The sequence below is a fragment of the Cygnus atratus genome, chromosome Z (assembly GCF_013377495.2).
Source record: "Cygnus atratus isolate AKBS03 ecotype Queensland, Australia chromosome Z, CAtr_DNAZoo_HiC_assembly, whole genome shotgun sequence".
Classification (NCBI taxonomy): Eukaryota; Metazoa; Chordata; class Aves; order Anseriformes; family Anatidae; genus Cygnus; species Cygnus atratus.
This window is the reverse complement of record NC_066396.1, coordinates 74,227,183-74,238,471: the sequence shown is the minus strand read 5'-3', so window position 1 is coordinate 74,238,471 and position 11,289 is coordinate 74,227,183.

The following is an 11,289-nucleotide window of genomic DNA, read 5'->3' as shown; positions in this document are numbered from 1 at the left end:
CATACTTCAATTAATACACAAGCGAACTCATTCTTTTCTAAAGCCCAATATTCTCACAACTGAGCAAGGGGTGAAATTCAGACACCATTAAAAAAAAGGAAAAAAAAAAAAGACCTTTTGGTTTTACTTCCTTCTTATCAAGTGTACTTTTATACTCAAACACTAAAGGGACATTTTTCAAGGAGACAAAGGAGACATCTAGCTGAAGGGTGGTGAAACAGACAGCAGTGAAAGATACCTTTACTCCATCCCAGTCAAAGAGGGGTGGCGGGATTTGCAGCAGGAAATCAAACAAACAAACAAGCCAAAACTCCATCAACCCACAAATGCTAAAATAGAGTTCTCGACTGGCATAAATCTCAGACAACTTTGTTGACGATATTGGTCTTCACCTTCCAAGGATTTTATCCAGTTTGAAGTTTGCTTCTTAACAATCTTTTGCAAAAAGAGCAACATGGCATCAGTATGGGTCAAAATTTATCCACCTACCAAGTTAAAGGATTGCCAGCCCTGGAAACACAGATGGGTATGAAGGGCTCAAGTAGGCTACGAAATCTTTCCTCATTTACATCAGTGAAGCCTTTTTTCTTCATTTTTCTCAGGTCCCTGTGCAACTCCAGAAAGAATGAAGTTTGAGGACAATGCGGTTGAGCAGGTAGCTCTGAAAACAGACTGGTTGACAACACTCCTGACATTTTCAGAAGAAAAAAATATCTCTCGTCCTCTGAGATAGTCTCAATTTGCAAAGCTTAATGCATTAAAATGCATCAAAATATTACTTGTCCCTAATAAACCATTGCATATATAAAGTCCCAAATGCAGGGGCAAGAGATTTGTGTTAGAAGGTGCCATACGCACAGAAAACTGCATTTTAGTGGTAGAAATGTACCGCTGCTCATGCTCAAATCTCTTTCTTAATTAGCTGTTTACAGCTGGCGCTTGCAAAGTAAACTAAGTAAGTCCCCAGATTCTGCTGGGGTTTGGATGGGGTTTGGATTCGTTCTCTCTTGGCTTCTTTCAGCAGCACACATTTGAAGGCTATAGCTTTGGTTTGTTTGTTTGTTTAAAAATAAATAAATAAAAAAAGCAAAAAGCTTGTCCTGCACTTTGGACAAAATGCAATTACAAATTACAAGAGCATATGACTGACGACACGTACACAGAAGGCATCACAGTGATTGGAAGGTGGCATCTATTCCACCACAGTGTTAGCATCAGCCAGTTTGCTTCCTGAAACTGGTGAACTGCAGCGAAAAATGAACAAATGCCAGTAAAATTGCTGACACACCACAGGCAGCAGGCTAAAACCTAATTTCAGGACTGCACCTGTAGAATAACAACTGCATTTCCAGCTTGCAAAGAGATAAATAAATGGTATTGATTGCTTTCCTGATTCAAATCCAAGCTGAAGAAAATGTAAATATATCTAGCCTCACAGCCAAAGAGAAGAAGATGGGAATAAACAACTGCTGTGCTTCAGGAACTGGATACATTCCTGGGCAAGTTGGGCCAACATGTGGAATAAGCTAGGAAGACCAATTGGTAGGCCAATTTGTGCAGTTGGTGGGGCTGTGAGGACTAAGACCTAGCTATAAGCAGAAGAAGCACAGGAGATAAGCCCCTCTGTCCCTATCGTGCTTATTTAATATTAGGGCCATGCAGGCAGGAGTGGTGTGGGGTCAAACCTGACGGACACAAGTGGAGGTATGTGTTCTTGTGTACATGGCTGCCACAGAAGGAAAATAACAGAGAAACACATTGCAGCTGGTCTCAGCTCGCAGAAAGTGCCCGAAGAAGCCACCAATTTATAAAGGGTAATGAAAAGGCTCTTTATGTCTGAAGAGAGCCTTAAGTGACAGGAACTGAGTGCTGCAAATGCCTTGAACATCCTAATCACTTTTGGAAGGTTGAGATCTTTAGTAAGGTTTAGAATAGTTCAGTTGGAGGGGACCTTCAAAGCTCATCGAGTCCAGCTCCCTGACCACTTCAGGGCTACCAAACGTTAAAGCACATTATTGAGGGCATCAACCAAATGCTTCTTGAACAGGCAGGCGTGGGGCATCAACCACCTCTCCAGGGAGCCTGTTCCAGTGTCTGACCACCCTCACGGTGAAGAAATCTTCCCTGATGCCCAACCTGAGCCTCCCCTGACCCAGCTCTGTGCCCTCCCTCGGTTCCTGCCATGGGTGACCAGGGAGCAGAGGCCAGCACCTCCCCCTGCCCTTCCCCTCCTCAGGAGCTGCAGGGAGCAATGAGGCCGCCTCTTGGCCTCCTCTTCTCCAGACCAGACAACCCAGGTGTCCTCAGCCTCTCCCACACGACATGCCTTCCAGCCTTTGGACCAGTAATGTTGGATTTGATTCACTGTTATTTTCCCAATCACATAAGTTTTTCTGGAAACTTGGTATTCTTGTTTGAAAAGCCTTCTCAAGATCTTTACCAGACTTTCATCCCTCAGTATGCAAAGATGCAAAACTGATGGCTAGTCTTTTCTCTTTTTATCCATATAAAATAGTGTTTTAAGGACCAGCCTATGCGCAGCTGACCACGCCTGGTGGCAGATGAACCATGCGCCAGGCAGATGAACATCTCGCGTTTCCCTCTGGCTTGTTTCTGTTGTACAACTACAATATGGTATCACTTCAGCCTGTCAAAATCTTATCAAAATCAAAACGAACTCTGCGTGTGTGTATTCACTACACTGCCAGATTCCAAGGAGAAGGTGGAAGAGGAACTGAAAATGCAATGTCAGAATTTCGATAAACAGAGCTCGTCTACCGTGAAAGCAATTGGAAAGAATTAGACCAAAAATCTTGGGCTTGAATTTCATCCAAGGCTCATTTGGCAGCAACGTATGGCTTCAGCGGAGGCGGAAAAGGGGCTGGAATCCACCACTTGACCAGGCTGACACTTGTTTACAAGAGCAGGCTCACAACTGTCACGAGAGCTAACAGTTTCTCATGGTAATCAGAGGACTGCTTTCATTAAAAGGCATTTTTAGCATGCTCCGCAACAGCTCGCGCAGGCTTGGCTAATCACTGGATCTGTTACCAACAGGAACATTTGGGTACGGCGCATTCCCTCTTACCCCTCGCCTTCACAGTTGGCAGGCTGCTACAGGAGGTGTAACTGAGGGGGATCATTTCTTTTTAGCTCTATCAAGTTGTTGTTGGCTTTTTTTTTTTTTTTTTCAAATTAAAATTAATGAGAAGACACTAAAGAAAGAGTGTTCAAGATTTTTTTTTACTTTTTTTTTTTTTAATGCGTCAAGCTGATAAGTGATCATCTGTTCAGAACAAGACACTAGAAGTTTGGCACCTCCTGTCTACCACAACATACTGATTCCTTCTACAGAAGGCACTAAATACTGGCTTAAAACAGGAAACGAACAGCAGAACGCGGAGTTTTACCATGACACACACACAAAAAAATCTGTCAACTGGCACAGCTCCTTAGTACAGTTTTCAGTTAACTACAATGGTGGTGATTATAGCAGCAATAGTTAGCATTTCTACAAGTACCACATAAATGTACAGATGTCAGAACGCCTAGAAAACATGCAAAATCTCAACAGCAACGTCACAGAATCACACGATGCATAGAAATATTATTCTTATTTGGCAAAACAGTGAATCTTTTAACAAATACTTTCTTTTTTTTTATAAAACAAAACAAAAGAATTAACAAAAACTACCTTTTTACAAACTTTTCTTAAAAAAAAGCTGAGTTGTCCTTATAATTCAGGCAGTTACAAAAGTCATTACGTGGAAGTTAGCCATAGAGACAGGTTCAACTCTGAGTATGGATAGGTTGGCCACTTAGGAGAATTCCCAGACGATGCTATGTGTTGGTTATGGGTTGTATTGGTTAGGTTCGAGCAAAACACGTTTTTGAACTCCTGTTTTGGGAGAAACAGTACTAATCCTGTCAATTTTCAAAATGGGAGAAAACACATTCACATTAAAAGATTAGAAAGATTAAACATTGCATGCAGGGAAAGATAAAAGCCTTACTTTTTTTTTTCCCTAGCAGCGCTCACCATGATAGCAAGGGTTGTCATAGCAAAAATACTGTTCAAAGGCAGAATTAAAGTCAGCAGATAATTAAAACAAATGGAAATGGTTTTATAATTCCAGTGTAAAACAAACTAGGATATTAAAGGACAGCTTAAAGATGAGGATTATGCTTGCCTACTTCAGAAAAAAAAAAAAAAGAAAAAGAAAAAAAGAGAGAGAGAGAGAAAGAGAAAAACTTTCATTGCATTTGCCAGGCTTTCCCACTGCCTTTCACACTTAGATATCCTGCCCTTTTCTGTCTCGAGTAACTTGGTCTGCTCCGGCAGGTCTCAAGATGACCCCAAGACACGCAGATAGACGAGTCCTGTCCAGCAGCAGCACCACCAGGTCGCAGGCACTGCTGTTGGGCTCCCACCGCTTCTCCCCGTGCCAGCTTTCAGGCTCTTGTAACACATTTCATGCCACAACCTGCCTGCATGTCTGAGCGCTGTGGATATTTCTGCACCTGCATTTCACACCCACCCCACTCCATCCCAGCCCTGTGCAGAGGAGCCCAGTCTTGACGCAGGACCCAAACCATAAGCAAGGGCATTAAATGCTTGATAGTAAAGAAGGGAAGGGGGAATTTTGGCAGGAGCAGACCCGGGACTAAAGGCTACCCATGACTGAGGCCAACTGAGAACATGCCGTAACGATGCAGAGGACAATCTCAGCAGGATTACAGCCTTCAGATAGCAGATCAGATTTTAGCAGTGAGGAATGCTAGAAAGTCTTCTCTGTTCACAAAAAGAACAGCTGAAATGGCAGAGATAGTGTCTATAAAATTAACGATATTTCATTTTTCTAGCACAATACAATACTTTTGTCCAAAACATTTCGTATTTTCTTGATTATTTTCCCCTCGCATGGCTGTTTGGTTATTTGCTTGACATTTATGGACTGTATAAAACAGTGCTAACCAAAAAGCCCAAAGGCTGGAATTCCCCAAGCAATGTGAAAGAGCTAAACACCTCTTCCCGTTCCCACTGAAACTCTACCCCGCTAAATTTCGATGCTAGCACCTACCTCACCAGTCTCTTAAAAAATCCCAAACACTGTGATCTTCCATTAATTACAATAGATCAAATGAAAATCTGAAAAGGTGCTGATTTTTTCAGACACTAGTGACTGCCATGTAATGAATGCCGAGCACCAGAGTAGAAGATTAGGTAGAAGTGTCCTGATCCCTTTGAAACAGTAAGTCCATTTCCAACGCACAGACAGCTCATTTAATGGCATTTTCATAATAAAACAAATAGAATTTCGTCCGTATTACCAACCAACATTTACCAATTCAGTGAGAAAACAGAGAAAATAAATTCCTCCCTCGAGACACAGACTCCAGAGACTATGGTAAAACCCATCAGTTCACATAACAAGCAAATTTTGTGCCAAACATATTTTTTTCCCCCATCAGATTAGGAGTTAAAGCTTTAGACATCCCCACTGCTTTGAACATGTTCCAGTGAATGGCTATTGTCAAACTTTCCAGCAGGCTCGCAGACGCCTCTAAGCCGTGAAGCTTTGTGACTTTGATGCTGTAAATGCCTCTCTGCTGGTTTTGGGAAGAGACGAGGTGTTGGAGCTCCGCAGAGCCTCGCCAGAGGCCGTGCAGCGGGGAGGATGTGGCTGGCACTCACTTTGCACCGGTGGAGCTGGCAGCTCTGGGAAACCCGGCTTTTCCTCGGAAGGACAACTCCATCAGCTGCAAAAGAGGTGGAGCAGAGGGGAGAACCAGCCCCCGTGTCCCCATCGGCCCCCAGCCTTCCAAACCCCTCGAGGAGGTATGGCACAGCCTTGTGTGTCAGTCATACACCGTCCACCACGCACCACGGGGCCGGTGCCATCGTGTAGCTGTGCTCAGAGCCTTCCCCTGCGTGGCTCACCAACACGGTGTGGGTGGCCGTGTCCAGCTGGCCCAGGGCTCCTGGTTTTCGGAGAGTGGTGCAGCGTGCAGAGCCAGCAGATGTGCTGGGAGACACCAGCCGAGGTGGCACTGCTCCTGACCAGCGAGGCACGTGGGGACCATCACCAGAAAGCGCAGTCCGAGCTCTTCTGCTGTGAAGATAGCCATACTTTGTGGTGGCCTGCCTCCTCTCCACGCTCTTCCTCAGCAGAGCATACAGATTCAGCACATACACGAAAGCACGGAAATAAAAGGAAAAAAAATCCCCTCTCTTAAGAACAAGGACAGCAACTCACGTTAGGCAAAACAACCACCTTGCCACACAAATGTCTAACAAAGAATCCTCGTTAAAAAGTGCAGATCCACTGCCAGCCGCACGTAACAGCGCACAGCTGAATCCCCCTCTAGCCTCGCATGGAGGCGTGAATTGGCTCATTTCAGGCAAGTCAAACCACAGCTCTGTGTCCCGTCGGCACTCCTCCTCCCCATACATTCACGTGGCCTTTGAGAGTTCCAGGGAGGTCCCGCTTCCCCCTTGCCTGCACCACCTAAAATGAATTGATTTCCACTACGGAGTGAGCCCAGGATTTAGGTGCTGCGGAGGAGCGGTCACCTTGCTCCTCTTCAAGGATGTCAGCAGAGGCCAAACAGAGCACAGACGTGGCACTGGCCCTCGACACACCACTGAATGTCACCTCACTTTGCGATTTGAAAGCACTCCCACAGAAAGCAGAGAAGAAGAGTGTCCAGAGAGGAGAGACGCCAGGCTGCGGAGTGCTGGTGTGCAGTATCGCACCTACCACGCGTACCCAAAGCGAGGCAGCCTGCCCTGAGCGCGTTATCCCCAAAGCACAAGGTCACTTGGTAGCAGGGAGGGAACTGTGGGCCAGGAGCTGCCCTGCACTGAGCAGTCCTCTTCCCCTAGTGTCACAAACGCTGGGAGAGGGGAACAGTAGAGGAACAGGGGGACGGTGAAAGGGACGTCAGGGATGGGGGGTACCAGTCAGTCAGTCACAGTCGCGCGCAGCTTATGGTCAGGAGGAATAATCAGCCCACACACCACGCGTGCTAGTCATGTCAGTCAATGCACTTATGGGAGGTACACAAAGACAGAGGGAAAAAGGGTAAAATACGAGCTGGGCAGGAAGAAAACCTAGTGCAACAGGAATTTCAGTTTCCTTTACGGCTGCCCCATCCTCGGGGCAGCCCAGGCTCTGGAGTGACACAACACCTACTCTTCCTGATCTGCACCTTCACACCGCACATTGCTTGCGCGAGCGGTGGTGGGAGATGCAGCCACAAAACGTGCGAGAAAAGCACACGCAGCAGTACAACCTGCTGCTTGAATCTCTTTTTCCTATTCACCTTTCTAAGAGAAATAAGAAGGCAACTACACTATAGACTGAATACCAGTGACCAGCAGCTTCTAAAAGTAAAAACACAAAATAGCTCGAAGGTGTTGATATTCTTCACAAAGGAGAATGTGCATCAGGGACACTATTTCCATTGTTAGATTGTCCTATATTTCAATAGCATGGGTGCTATCATAGAATTATTGCACTATGTAAATGAACAACGTATGTGCCGTCGCTTTAGATATGCCTTGCAATTTAGTCTACAAGGCAGCCCACAACAGTATTTCATTCTCCTGCACTTAAATATACATCTTGTTGCATAAATTTGTATTTGAAAATTAAACAGGCAGTTTGCAACACCCAGATATCACAGATTTCAGTCCCAACTACTGGCATGGACAGAATTACATTGTGCAAACCCACAGTACCATAAACACATGCATGGACGATTAATGAAACCGAGCTGAAGCCTGCTGTCAGCTTTTCCCAGCTAAATGTGCAACCACATGAGCAGACCCACGCACATGCGCTGTGCCCAGCCGCCTCCTGATCAAGGCAGCAGTGCCCACGTGTCACCCCCATGCTCCCTGACTCTTGGCTCGGTGCCACGAGCAGGCCACTTGGGAAGGAGAGCAGTAAAACCAGCACAGACCCATGCACATAGCCTGCAGGCCTTCGCATCGGCACTCTGCCTCTTTCCTAGGGGACACAGAGAGTACAAGGCTAAACTGCACTCTTGGTAGCACTGATCGCATCTCTCAAGAGCTGGTAGATGGTTCTGAATGCAACCAACACGTCTGCAAACCATACAGAAGGCTCTCCATCTGTGTTATCCCTTTGGTGGGTTTCTAAAGCTGCAATAGATGCAATCTAATGACTTTGATGCTGACAGGGAATGTCTTCCTCTGTCTCTCCTGCTGGCTCTGAACGCTAATTTTTGAGCAGACTCAACTCAGTAATCTGTCAGAAAACTATCTGATTTTCCCCTTTCTGTGCTCTATTTCCTGCTGGGCTAGCTAGCTGAAATGACTCATCAAAGAGGTCTAACACCAGATTAAAGAAAAGTGAATGGCAGAAAAAAAAAAGGAAGGGCAAGAGGAAGGAGAAAGCAGAGCCCCATTTTGGAGACGGCTACCCCATATTGTGAAAACCACAGCCCATACTGTGGGGCCCAAATTCAGCTTTTACATCAGAGCAGAATTTAGTCAGGAGCACCACCAGCCAGCTGCAGCACATCTCTGCAAGAGACCCTCCCAGCCGCCAGCAGGGCAGGAGCAGAGCAGTGTGTAGCGAGCTGCTCTTCTGATTTCATGGTGAGGTACTGGGTACCAAGAGCCAGGGTAGGGCATCCCAGTCCTTTGCTAATGCAGAGAGGAAGGCCTGTAAGAGTGCAGCACCACCCTCTGACCATGCTGCTATGGCTTTTCACCAAGCACTATCCACACCGCCACGGTGAGTGTGTAACTAACTTACTGGTGGAGCAGGTTTTGACACCCTCGGAGTACGGGGAGACAATTACAAGCAAATTAATTGTCATCTGTCAGCAGCAGCACAGCAACTGGGACACCTGCGCTCCTGCCAACAAGAGACAAAGCCATGGCAGTGGCTCAAATCAGAAGTTGCCCTCCCAGTGGGTTAACAACACTCCCCGGAGCTTAATGCAGACAGCAATTCATTAGGCCGTCGTCACTTAACTCCTTGCAACTGTCCACAAATGAAGACGAGGTAACGTGTTGTGCTAAACGCCCTTCAGATCTAATGTATCTATTCTGGGAGTATGATACTATTTGGGTATCATATTCTGGCCATATGTCTTTAACTGCTTCAACAAGTAGTATACCTGGGGCCGCCCGGTCAGAATTCGCCAGGCGATCTGCCATCAGTGTGAACTGGAGGCTGGCGTTAGTGCAGATGCCACGAAGCAGAAAACACACGCCCCTGTAACGCCGAGGCTCCTGCCGTAAGCACACGTACCCCACACCTTGTCACCCAACCAGACACTAAAGCTGCCGACACGCCCTGCAAGGCCGAGGTTATCAGAGACATTGCCTCAGCACGACAAGGCACTAACACGAGCCATCCTAATACTGTATAAAACAACTCCGACAATACATGGAGCCGAGAACCCAAAATCCGGTTGTAAGGTCTGGTTCCGTGCTTTGTGGGGCTTGAGGAGCGACACAGGACAGCCACGCCATGGGGTGGCTTCTTTCCCTTTCAAGCTCAAGTGCTGAGATGAGCACCGATGTGAGGGAACTGAGAGCAAAACCTGTCCAAGCAGCTGGGCCCCTCAGCTGGCACCACCAGCGAGTACCTTGGCATGGCACCCAGCACCAACCAAGACCAGCTGCCCAAGTCCTCGGCCCCCCCAGGGCAACGAGATCCCACGGACAGTGACAACAGCCCTGCAAAAGGCCGGGCTGACAACAACCCAGGCCCTGGTCACCAAGGCTGTGTACCAGCTTTGCTACGTGTGGAGCACACTGGGGCCCGAGTCCAGCTGTGTCACCTGCATGGAGCTGGGTGGGACGCCAGATGCTTATTAGAGAGGAAATCTCCATTCTTAGACCTTCCATGGACCATCTGCTACCCATCCCTGCCCAAAATGGACCTTCAATAAGGCTTATGTGAGGGACAGGCAGTCTGCCGCCTCCTTCCATGACATAGCAGCACCGAACACAAGTGCTACATGGCACCAGGTGGGTTATTTTTATTTCTTTCTGCTACTTTTGTCTCACCCTTTCTTTGGAATAAGTTATGAGTAAAGTCACTGCACTGTTGCAGATTTAAAGAATGTAAAGGGTATGAAGGAATGTAAAGGAATGAAAGCAAACAAGCGTAAGGGAACAGAAAAGCAAAACCAAAACAAGTCCTCAGTAACAGTTTGACCCACCCAACATCCTTGGGAAGTCAGGTGAGGCTGAGTCCTTCACGGATTTCAGCGGACACCAGACCACCCCGGCAGACTTATCTACAGACTGGTCACATCTCTAGAATATCCTAGTGGAACATTTCCATCTGAAATGTTGAATAAGCTAGGGTGAATTACTTGAGAGGTACTGTACGTCAATTTAAAGGTCAAGAACTATAATGGTTTACCCAAATATTTGTTAGTGTTTTTCCTGTACTCAGAAAACAGTTACTTTGCAAAGTCAAATGTTGGGACAATAGCATTCACTATTTCAAGGCTTTAAGGACCAAATTCTGCCTTCAGAGCCAAACACACATTTTCCATTGTCTGCAACGGAAATAGATTATGTGTAGGTGACTTCAAATTGTTTTCCAGTGCTTAAAACTATTCAGCTTTTTCATTCTCTGAAGTAAATATCAAACTATCCTTACACTTCCTGTTATTTTTTGTGGATTTCAAGTGATGGCTTAAGACATATTTAATGCATTTTCTCTGTATAGTTTGAAATAAGATTATGGATTTTTCTGAACTGTTGCATTCCCCAGAATACTGAAAGAGTGGCTCCAAGTCAGTAGGTTTTATATTAAGTACACACAGTGACAAAATACTAATGACCAGTGCTTAAAGAGTTAAAATTATTTGTACGACTGCTTTTGCCATTATGCTTCTGCTTATTGTTGAAAATAATAGTACCTTTTAGTCTAAAGACCAGTGACATTTTGATCACAAAAAATCATCAACAGAAACAAAAGCTAAAAATAGCTTTTAGCTGACTTCAGGATTTTTCTTTTCCATCAGGCATAAAGCCTCAGGAAACAAAATTAAAAAAAAAAAAAAAAGAAGGTAAAAATTGTTGTTAATGCTTTCACAAAGTTACATTGTTGTATCTCTTATCTCCTTGTCTTGCTAATCAAGAGCAAGCCAGCAGGTAAGGAGCAGCAGCCAGTAATACGTTTGTCTCTACTCTAGGAGGCCATGTTGAAATAAGAAGTCAAAAAAATGCTTTAAAATAGAATTGCTACGTAAGCCTCCCTGGGGATCTACAGTCACCGATGTGTGCAT